Consider the following 10769-nt stretch of genomic DNA (forward strand, 5'->3'; position numbering starts at 1 on the left):
TCGATAGAAATCTGACCTGCGCCCAGGTCAAGGCAAAAGTGAGCAGCCGCCCAGGATGGAAGTCTTTCACGTTGGCCCTTTGCACCGCTGGTGGTGCACAGGACCCTTAAGTAAGTAAGTAAGTAGCATAATCGTTACAATTTAGGAGCAATGGAATATTACTCACCTTTCACAATAACGAATCTCACTCGATCCATTAATGCAATTAAGTCAGTCTACGCTTAAATGTTTCCACAGTAGAGTTGAAGTCGAAGAATGATATCATTCTAGCCTAATTGTATTCATTATGAATTTCAGCCCAGAATGAATGATAAATATACAAAATCCAGCTATAAACATGTCCATCGAACGTAGATACAGCCATTTTAAAAAGCATGTTTAGAATGGTTGGGCAGGCCTGATTTACATGATCAAATTTAACTAATTTATAACGAAAATCGGCGTCTTCTGGCGATTTGTTCCTAAACCTAGCCCCAAGCTTACCATTTTCCATTTTCACTCCAAGGAAAGAACAGAGGATTAAGGCCAACTTAAGCTCTTTCAAATACTATGTTGCATTGAACACGATTTATTTGATGGATTAATTCTCTGCAAGAAGGGGCGCAAAAATATCCATAGATATATCCACAATATGAGAAAATTTCATCAAATAACTGTCCATCATACCCCGTTCACATTACACCGTATATCACGTGATATACGCTGTCTTGCAATGAGCACTCATACATCTAGTTTTCACTGGAAATCATATGTATGAGTGCTCATTGCAAGACAGCCTATGTTACGTGATATAGACTGTAATGTGAACGGGGTATTAAATACAATTTGAGCACCAACTTCAATCACTTCACAAAAAATACTTTCTGGGGAAATCCAAGCAAATTTTAATCACATAATTTCCCAAGTCAACACGTATTACCAGAAAAAAAAACAGCAAGCAATTACTCATCTGCAGTGTTCACCGATGGAGTCACACGTCGGCTAGCTCAGTTTCAGCAATAGATCAGTGCACGGTCCCTAACCTCACTTTTTGCTCCCAATCATTTTGCTTCTGAGTAAAAGAGATAGCAACGAATGGGAGCCAAAACAAACCACCCAAAACTGTCAAAACTTACGGGTGAGAGAAGAGTGCGGCAAATCTTCGTGAACTGATCAATTCTTCGCTAGACACATCGTAAATATTTACGTTTTTTTTTAGTAAAAATTCAGGTAATCATGACAGATCCTGACGCAGTAGGTCTCTTTTTTTCATGTGTGTTGTTTTCATAGATCAAAATGTTATGATTACCTGAAGTTTGTCAATGAAGTCAATATTTACATGTCATGCATTGACGAATAATAAACATGTTGACGAACGAGGACGACCTGCAAATTATAGTCTCGGCTTATCAACCAAAAATGCGATGCACCTAACGCTAGTCGTTTACGTTTGTTGTTCTGTCAGCCGATTAATCAACTCAAAACGAAGACGGAATGCAATTCCAAAATTCGACAGGTCTCAAGTCTCGATCGTTTTGTGGTAAATATTTACTCCCATCTGCTGGGGATCACACGCGCTATAAATTTGACTAGTGCCATAAACCATCATCACTTATGTTGGGTTGTTTTCAACTCGATTGAATCAGTCAACTACTGGTTGAACGCGAAAGAAGTCACAGTAACATAGTATACAGTAACATGAAGAAGGCTAACTTTTTCGTAATCACTTTTTTGTTTCTAAGTATAGTTGCAAGTTCACGTCCAGGCTTGGCGCGAGGGACATGCATAAAGAAGCTGGAACATATCCTGACGTTTGTTTGCCACGGTTGTGGGAGAACAAGTTGAACACAGAAGTGCAGGAATTTAAAACCGATGCTTGTATAATTTCAGGCGGTGCTAAGGATTTGTCCCAGCTGCAGTACGATGCCTACAAAGATTGTTGCGTCAAATCATGTGACATGTCGGTTTTAACGAAATTCTGCAAAGGTAATTGAAACAGTTGGAAGCAACTCATGTGCACCGAAGCAACACTGGTTTGAATTGGTTTGGTATTAATCCATTAACGATTTACTACGTGTACTGGAATAGCTGTTACAACGGAAGAAAATCAAACTAAGGAGTCAAGAAATAAATGTTTCTAAATTTTGCATAAAAGTGAAACAATAAACAGATACAGTGATTTCCCGATTTTGTCTACTCCCGATTTTGTCAGCTTTTTTTCCCGATTTTATCAGCATGCAGATTTCACTAAACTTTTCAGTTTTTAAACACGAATTCCCGAACTTTTCACTCTAAATGATTTTTATTCTCATCATAATTTGAAATGTGATTGTTAGGTGAAGTGGAGGTAAAATTACCATACGGGGTAAAGTGAACACTGGTAAAATTTCGAAGATTGTTTTTATGTGTCCCACACATGATTTTGAAATTTTACATGGATAATATTCACTAACATATTAGCATATAACTCGTAGATAAAAGATGGATTCGTCAGTGGTGTTGAGTACTTCGCACTGATGAAGTCTGCAAGTAGTAGACGAAATACGCGTATCTGTCAAAAGATAAGCAATTATAACGGAATTAAAAGGAAATAAACCAACACACTCAAAGCTCTTCATATATTTCTATCATTTTTAATTGTAATAAAAAAACATAGCTTCATTGTCAACAACATTTATTCCTTGAAAATAAATAAAAAATCCTTACATAGGGGAAATGCAGGTAATGTCGGCCTAAGTGTTCCTAATTTGGGCGCATACATAAATTCAGCAATCGACTAAATTTTCAATAGCAACCAAAAATATCCATTAGTAACGTCCCAATAACGCGTTCATCTAGATAAAATTGATAAATAGCAGATTTTTAGCGATAGCAGATTTAGATCCATAGGCCACAATTAGAGACATTTCCCCTTTTTTGAAAAAGTTCATTATAGGGAAATGGCTCTATCACAGACAAACAGACATAACACATAGGATATTTCTCACTGTAAAACATCGTCACTATAACATAACCGCCATCTGTTGAGTACACTGTGGTGGGTAGTACGCTGACCAGATGGCGGTGGTGTGAAAACGTCAAACGCAAGGAAATTGACTATGCGTGCCACAGGTGGCGGTACTACCAACTAAGATACTTTTAAATTGACCGATAAATGCTTGTTCGATGAACAACTTGCGAGTGTTATGTCTGTTTGTCTGTGGCTCTATGGTTCTAAGATTGGGCCCATCGCTAAAAATCTGCTATTTACAGCTATCCCCCGAAGAACGCTTTACCCACTGAGTTGCACCTACCGCTTTTTCTCGGCGGGATTTCAACTTATCGGTCTGATTTTTTGCATGTGAGTAGTGCTAATGGGGAACTAGTTGTGGGGGATAGCTGTATCAATTTTATCTAGATGAACGCGTCATTGGGGTGGTACTAATGGATATTTGGTCGCTATTGAAAATTTAGTCGATTGCTGAATTTATATATGGGCTCAAATCAGGAGCATTTAGGCCGACATTACATCCATTTCCCCTATATAAAGTTTTGATTCACTTTCATTTTTCAAGAGATTTTGTCACAGCAAATTCTCGAATTCGACGGAGATACATATCATCGTCAATTGAAAGCTTCAGCCCAATCAGCCCTATCAGCATTTGTTTTTGCCGCCAACGCAGCTTCCACGGTAATTTTCCCCGCACCGAGTCGGTTTGCGATCACAGGACTGTCCGAGGGGCACGCAATACAAAGTTAAAATGCAATCAAAAGTACTTAAAGTAATTAATGCGTTTTGTAACATTAGAGCATGTCCCATTAAATTAAAATATACCCATTATTGTAATAGTTTGAAAGATAGGAGCTAGAACTAGAAATTGTTATAATATTTAAAATAAACTCGCCTATTTGAGCGCCGTCCGCTACCAAAACTGCTCGAGTAGACAACTACCACCCCTTCTTAAGGGTTGGCAAAAGTGTGTGGGAAGGAAGTTCAGTCCTCCCATTGCGAGCGAGGGAGAAGATAAATAGGCGCTCGATCGCTTGATGGGTCTCTTTTGTGGAAAACCTTTTGGATAGTACGGACGCGCGGAATAAAGTCAAGTGTTAAAAAAAGGAAAGACGGATTTTTGCCTTCGCGTGTGTGACGCCTAGTGTGGCGAGTGAAACGGGCTGCTAACCTGGCCAGAAGAAGCTAAACCCAGTCTCAGTAGTGCGTAATTCTGGTGTTCGGACGAAGTATCCCGAAACCTGCAAGTGGCGTGCGTATTAATTGCCGCCGAGCTGGTCCCCAATCCCCGCCATTAGATACAGGCGGTCTCGACTGTATGGGATTGGTAGTTCGCGAGTGTCCGTCGGTTGTGTGGTAGCCGAAGGAGTGAAGAATTGCCTCCTTCGTGATCCTAGTGTTGGTCCGAGAAACCAGACCAGAATCTGCCGTTAGAACGGTCCACAATAGTGTGCGAGTGGATGAAGTTTTGAACCTACGTCCGAAAAGTGTGCCAACAAAAATATTAATCACGTGTGCTCACAGGATTCCTACAAGAATCCCTGCAGAAAGTGCCCCGACAACTGATCGTTTTTATATAGCAATTTCGGTGTGTTTTTTTTTGCGGTGTGCTCAGCCATCTTTTCTGGTGGTAAGCTCCAACCGGTATTATCCTCGAATTAAATCCCGATCATGAATGTCTGGCTGCTTTGATGTCAATATCAGAGTTAATTAACACGACTCTAAGCAAACACGTTGCAGATCATTCAAACAGGGAGGCTAATCCGAGCTGGAGCAAACAACCTCCAGTAGTTTGTTTACTTTTAACCGGGCCGCGCGTTTGTGGACAACAGATCGATTCATGTTTGGCGCCGGGATGTGAAAAGCAAGCGAGCAGCAAATTCGGAACTAACTCTGTCAGGAGACACAAGAAGGATAAATCGACAGTGAGCATGCATAAGGGCGTAAACGCGATGATCGATTCTCTTCATCGATTTTCTCTTTTGTTAATAACTCGCTAGATTTAACGTTTATCGGTGAGTTTGCTGTTGCTTTTGATAGCCAATACAACCTGTTACTACTCTGCATTGAACAAATTCTAGAAAATTGTTTCGCTTAGCTGTAGCAATGCAAAGAGAAAATCGATGAAGAGAATCGATCATCGCGTATTCGCCCTTATGCATGCTCACTGTCGAAATTAAAAGTGGCAAGAAATCGATTCCAGCAGCAGTGGCAACAACGGTACGGAAACAAGCTCCGACAGACGGAGTAATTACAGTGCCGGAAAGACTCACCGCAAATTGACGACCGGAAGCTCAGCGGGGAGTAACGGAACTTCCGCCATCAGTAACAGCAGTTCCTGTATCTGGTGTGGCGAAAAAAACCGCAACGCATCAATAAGGATGTTTAACTCATCCGGATTCGTCCAACGGATCAATTTTGATGTAATTATTTTCCAAAATTGATCCGCTGAAGGAATATTATTTTCAGGTTAAGATCTATTATTGTTAGGTTAAGATCTATTTATTAAAAATAAACAATTCTAGATAGAGCTGGAATTAGAGCGTAACAGCCTTTGTAAACAATGACTTCTCTTGTTGATTTCTCGGAATTCAAGGTACGCCCACACAAACCAACATATCCATCGGGTAGGAGAAGTCTTCTTCTACTCGATGGTGATGTCGATTTGCCAGGGAGAGCCATGACTTCCGAGAAATCATCGAGAGAAGTCATTGTTTACAAAAGCTGTTACGCCCTAATTCCAGCTCTATCTAGATTTATTCTTACACTATTTTTATTTTTATTAAATTAAAACCCATTGAAAAAAGAAAATGGTGGTTAAAAACCGGGGAGCGCGCTGGGGTGGACAAATGGCGGACAAAACGGCCGAAACGATCAGTTAATTGACAGGTATCGTTTTCGCCTCACGCGCTCAAATGTTGCAAATCAAGAGCAAATTTTCATTACGTCGAAAGTAACAAAGGTAAACAAAGTCGAGCTATCAGTGATAATCGATGCTCCTGCTATTACACTATATACTGTCCGAATATAGGATCACATCCCATTTTAAATGTGATGAACTAGCCTACGGCTAAAAATCACAAAAATAAAGAAAAAAAAAAAATCCCATTTTTAAATTAATTTACCAGTCAAATTGCTTTTTGACGTAATCACCTTCCGACCAATGTTTTCAATGTTACTTAAGTCACCCGATTTCTATGGAGATGCCGTTTGACTTAAGTAACAGCGCTGAGAAACCCGTGTAAAGTGTACGTTCGTCGTTTCGCTTTCTCATTATTAAAGTGAATAAATCGAACTGTTTGTTGCTAAGATGATTTCAGTGGTCCTAAAATGATGAATGGGCTGCACGTAAGGAGACGTAATTGATAATTCTCCCGAATATCCTGGTAAATACACTTTGACTTAAGTAACAATAGGGTCCACCAAACGACGTATAATAACTTTTGACTTAAAAACCAGTATTTTTAAACATGAAAGCTAGCGAATTGCATTTGTATGATTAGAACCCTGCTATATATGTAAAAAATTGCTATCACTATGAGATTACACGAGTTTAATTGAAAATAGGAATAACTTTTCGGTCATCAAAACAAAACTTTATTTTTCTCGGATTGGTGCGAATGTTACTTACGACATAATGAAAATTTGCTCTTGAAATATGCACGCCGGCGCCGTGGGGGGCGCAAAGGGCGACCAAATAACGCCACGGGGGCGCACCGCCCAAGTCCACCCAGTCCGCCGGGCGGCCCGTGAGCGCGCTGCTGGCGACTCGCCCGCTGTTTGTGGGATCTGTTCGTCGTATACATATTATAAATTCCATAGATAAGCGGAGACACAAAAAGTTGTTTTGGCAACCATGAAAAATAAATGATCTTACTGGCATCCGTGAAAAAAGTTCACGCCATCATTGGCAAATTAAAGTCTGCATTCGTGGAGAATAGAAGAACTATGAGAGTGATGATGGTTTCAAAATTTTCCACGTTGAGGTATACGAGCGCAATCTTAAAATGCTTTTATTTTGCAAATGGAGCATTTTATTTAAATCTGGTTGCTGCTACAGTGGTAGAAAATCTGAAATCTATGTAAAGGGTGTCCACGATGAAATTGCCACACACAAAATTGATTCGCAAAATTCGAGTTTTCATCCGATTGCCATCAAATTTTCAGGGATTGAGAAATAACTATTAAGCTTCATTTTACCATTTTACTCGTATTTTATTTACAGTCCATACGCAAATGCCCGCACCTTGGCCTTAACCCCGGCCATAAGATTCTGCACAACCTGTGAATCAACCGTTTTTTGCATGTAAACCCATACTTTCTTCAGTTCCTCGACTGTCTTCACTACCTTAGGTCGTTTAAGAAGGTGCTGCTTCATAATCGCCCAGTACTTCTCGATGGGGCGGAGCTCCGGAGTGTTGGGAGGGTTGAACATTTTCGGCACGAAATTGACCTTATTGTCCGCATACCACTTCAGCACGTCCTTGGAGTAGTGGCATGAGGCCAAATCCGGCCAGAAGATTGTTGGGACGTTGTGGGCCTTCAGGAGAGGAAGCAGCCGCTTCTGGAGGCACTCTTTTATGTACACCTGTCCGTTCATCGTGTCCTGGGTCACGAAAGGTGCACTCCGCTTCCCGCACGTGCAGATGGCTTGCCAAACCAGGAATTTCTTCGCAAATTTGGACATCTTCTGAGTGCGGACATGCTCCGGAACGCTGAACTTATCCTTGGCCGTGAAAAACAGGTTGCCGGGGATCTGTTTGAAGTCGGCCTTCACATATGTTTCGTCGTCCATGATGCAGCATTCAACTTTCGTCAGCATGTTGAGGTACAACTTCCTGGCACGGGTTTTGGCGGACTTGTTCTGCTTCTCGTCGTGATTAGGGGCCTTTTGTACCTTGAACGTTCGAAGCCCAGCCTTAGTTTTGGCCTTCTAGACAAAACTTCGGCTTAGGTGCAGCTTCTTAGCCACATCCCTAACGGAGGCGTTCGGATTTCGGTTGAAGGCCCCAACTACGCGGTTGTGATTTTTGGTGTTGTACGGAATACTTTTTCCTTCACTTCTGGGCTTCCGATCGGTGGTCAACCGTTCCTCGAACCGCTTAATCACTCGCGACACCGTGGAATTCGCGATTCCCAACGTTTTAGCGATGGAACGATGCGAGAGATCCTTGTTCTCGTGATGAATGCGCAAGATTTTATCACGCACAAGCTGTTCTTTCGACTCCATTTCCGCGAGTTTTGATCACAGGACTTTAAAACTTGCAGGATGTAAATAATGCACTATGAACTAAATCCACCCAAATTTTCATTAAATTCTACCCAACGGTTAAAAAGTTAGAGCAATTTCATAGTGTGGCAATTTCATCGTGGACACCCTTTATACACCTTTAAATCTGAAACGAAATTATTTTTTTTCTATAATATATGTCTATTGAGTAGTCCTTAAGTTTTCTACTAGCGTAGCATTAACCAAATCTAAATAAAATGCTCCATTTGCAAAATAAAAGCATTTTAAGATTGCACTCGTATACCTTACCGTGTAAAATTTTGAAACCATCATCACTCTCATAGTTCATAGTTCTTCTTCCGTTATCCGCGAAATAAATCGGAATGTGGAGTGTGGAAAGCGTTTTGTGCTCATAATATTACAATACTTCACCCTCAAACAACATCATGATGACGTCATGCTCGTTTGGCTACACTAACTGACAGTTCGTTTGGCTACATTATACTTTGCCTCCGCTTATCTATGGAATCTATAGTATCTATAGTTCGCCGTGGTTTATTGTGAGGCTCAACTGTTTTATTGCTTTATTTCCAATCGCTACTGGCGGCTACTAAAGCCCTACAGTAAAAGTATGGACGTCTGTCAAAAGTTGTTCCAATCGAACCGTCAAAATAAACCGCTTTGCTCGATTGGAACAACTTTTTTCAGTTTTGTGGTGACAGTCGTCCATACTTTTACTGTAGGGCTTTAGCGGCTACAGGAGTAGTCGAAGGGGGCACGTGCCCCCTCTCCCATTTGTCGTTAAGGCCAACTACAACAACTCAGCGACTGAATTCAATTGACTCAGAGCATTTTTTTTCCATACGAAATTTACTCATATTTGAACAAAAAAAAAACAACAGTTACTCATAGCTAATGAGTGGAATTGCCAACTCCCTGTTGATAACATTTCGTGGATGCTTTTCTCTCCACTGTCCTCTCGTTATGTCATCCTTTGTCAGTTTATGTGTGTCAGTAAATACATGTTTAGCCACTTTGGATTTGAAATGGTAATGAATACCATTTCCGTGTCCTTAGTAGCTAAATGTTGTGTCTAATATTCTTTTTTTCTGACGTATGTATATTTTGCCAAATCGGTAACTGGGTCTTTAGTGTTTCCTAAACTCGTCTTTAGTTGGTTGTTTCTGCTGGTGTCAATGTCAATGCCAAACTTTCTCAAATTAGTTCATACTGGTCTGATTAACCCTCCGTTACTCGCGCTGTTCTACTTTGTACAACACACATGAGTTTTCCATTTTCATTTTGTTGCTGAGTTACCAATCGATCTGAAACCAACGAGTATTCCTCAAAAAACTTGTTTTGATCTAAACAAGCTAAACTATTATTACAGTAAACACCTAAAAATGCGGATAATAGGAAAATGTAACTGGAAACCGCGTAAACTGTGACCATACTACGTGGGATTTGACTTAATTGATTACAACATGGAATATATCGAGATCCTGACCAGATAGAAAGTTACTGTCTCGGACAAAGTTGTTCAGGAGATCATAACCTTGTCGCTGGCGGATAGTAGTTCAGAATTTTCTCACTTCATGGTGCTAGTATACATGTGAAATTCTCCCATTTATAAAATATCTCAAGTTCTTGACCAGATAGAAAATTATTGTCGTCGGCAAAGTTGTTCAGGATATCATAAAATTTTTGCTCGTGGACAGTTGTTCAAAGATTTCAACTTCCTAAAAAACTTAGCCGAAGACAGTAACTTTTTATCTGGTAAGGATCTAGAGATATTTATAATGAGAGATAATTATAAATGCGAGAATTTTACATGTATACTAGCGCCGTGAAGTGAGAAAACTCTGAAATACTGTCCACCAACGAAAAGGCCTTGACCTTCTGAACAACATTGCCGAACACAGTAACTTTCTGTCTGGTCAGGTTCAGGTCAGGTTCTCGAGATATTTTATATGAGAATTTCACGTGTATACTAGCGCCGCGTATTGAGAAAATTTTGAACTATTGCTCACCATGAAATAGGCTTTGATCTCATCAACAACTTTGTCGACGACAGTAACTTTCTTTCTGGTCATGATCTCGAGATATATCACATGCGTTAATTTCACATGTATTCTAGCGCTAAGTAGTGTGAAAATTTTGAACTACTCTCCACCAGCGAAAAGGTTGTGATCTCTAGAACAACTTTACCCAAGACAGTAACTTTCTATCTGGTCAGGATCTCGCATGTTGTAACCAATTAAGTCAAATCTCACTTAGTACGGACACCGTTTACGCAGTTTCCATTCACATTTTCTCTATTATCCGCATTTTTTGGGGGTTAACTGTGATAAAAGTTTAGCTTGTTTAGTTAAAAACAAGTTTTTTAAGGAATACCCGTTAGTTTCATATCGATTGGTAGCTCGGCTGCAAAATGGCAATGGAAATCTCTCTCAGTTGTACAAAGTACAACGTGCGAGTACTCGTGTTACAAAAGTTGGCGCGAGTAACGGAGGGTTAAGATAAAGTCGTGATCTACAAATCTTCGTCGTGCGATTTTTTTTTTATTGGTGT

The sequence above is a fragment of the Ochlerotatus camptorhynchus genome, unplaced genomic scaffold (genome assembly GCF_037179485.1).
Source record: "Ochlerotatus camptorhynchus isolate MF236.1 unplaced genomic scaffold, CSIRO-AGI_Acam_v1.1 ptg000209l, whole genome shotgun sequence".
Lineage (NCBI taxonomy): Eukaryota > Metazoa > Arthropoda > Insecta > Diptera > Culicidae > Ochlerotatus > Ochlerotatus camptorhynchus.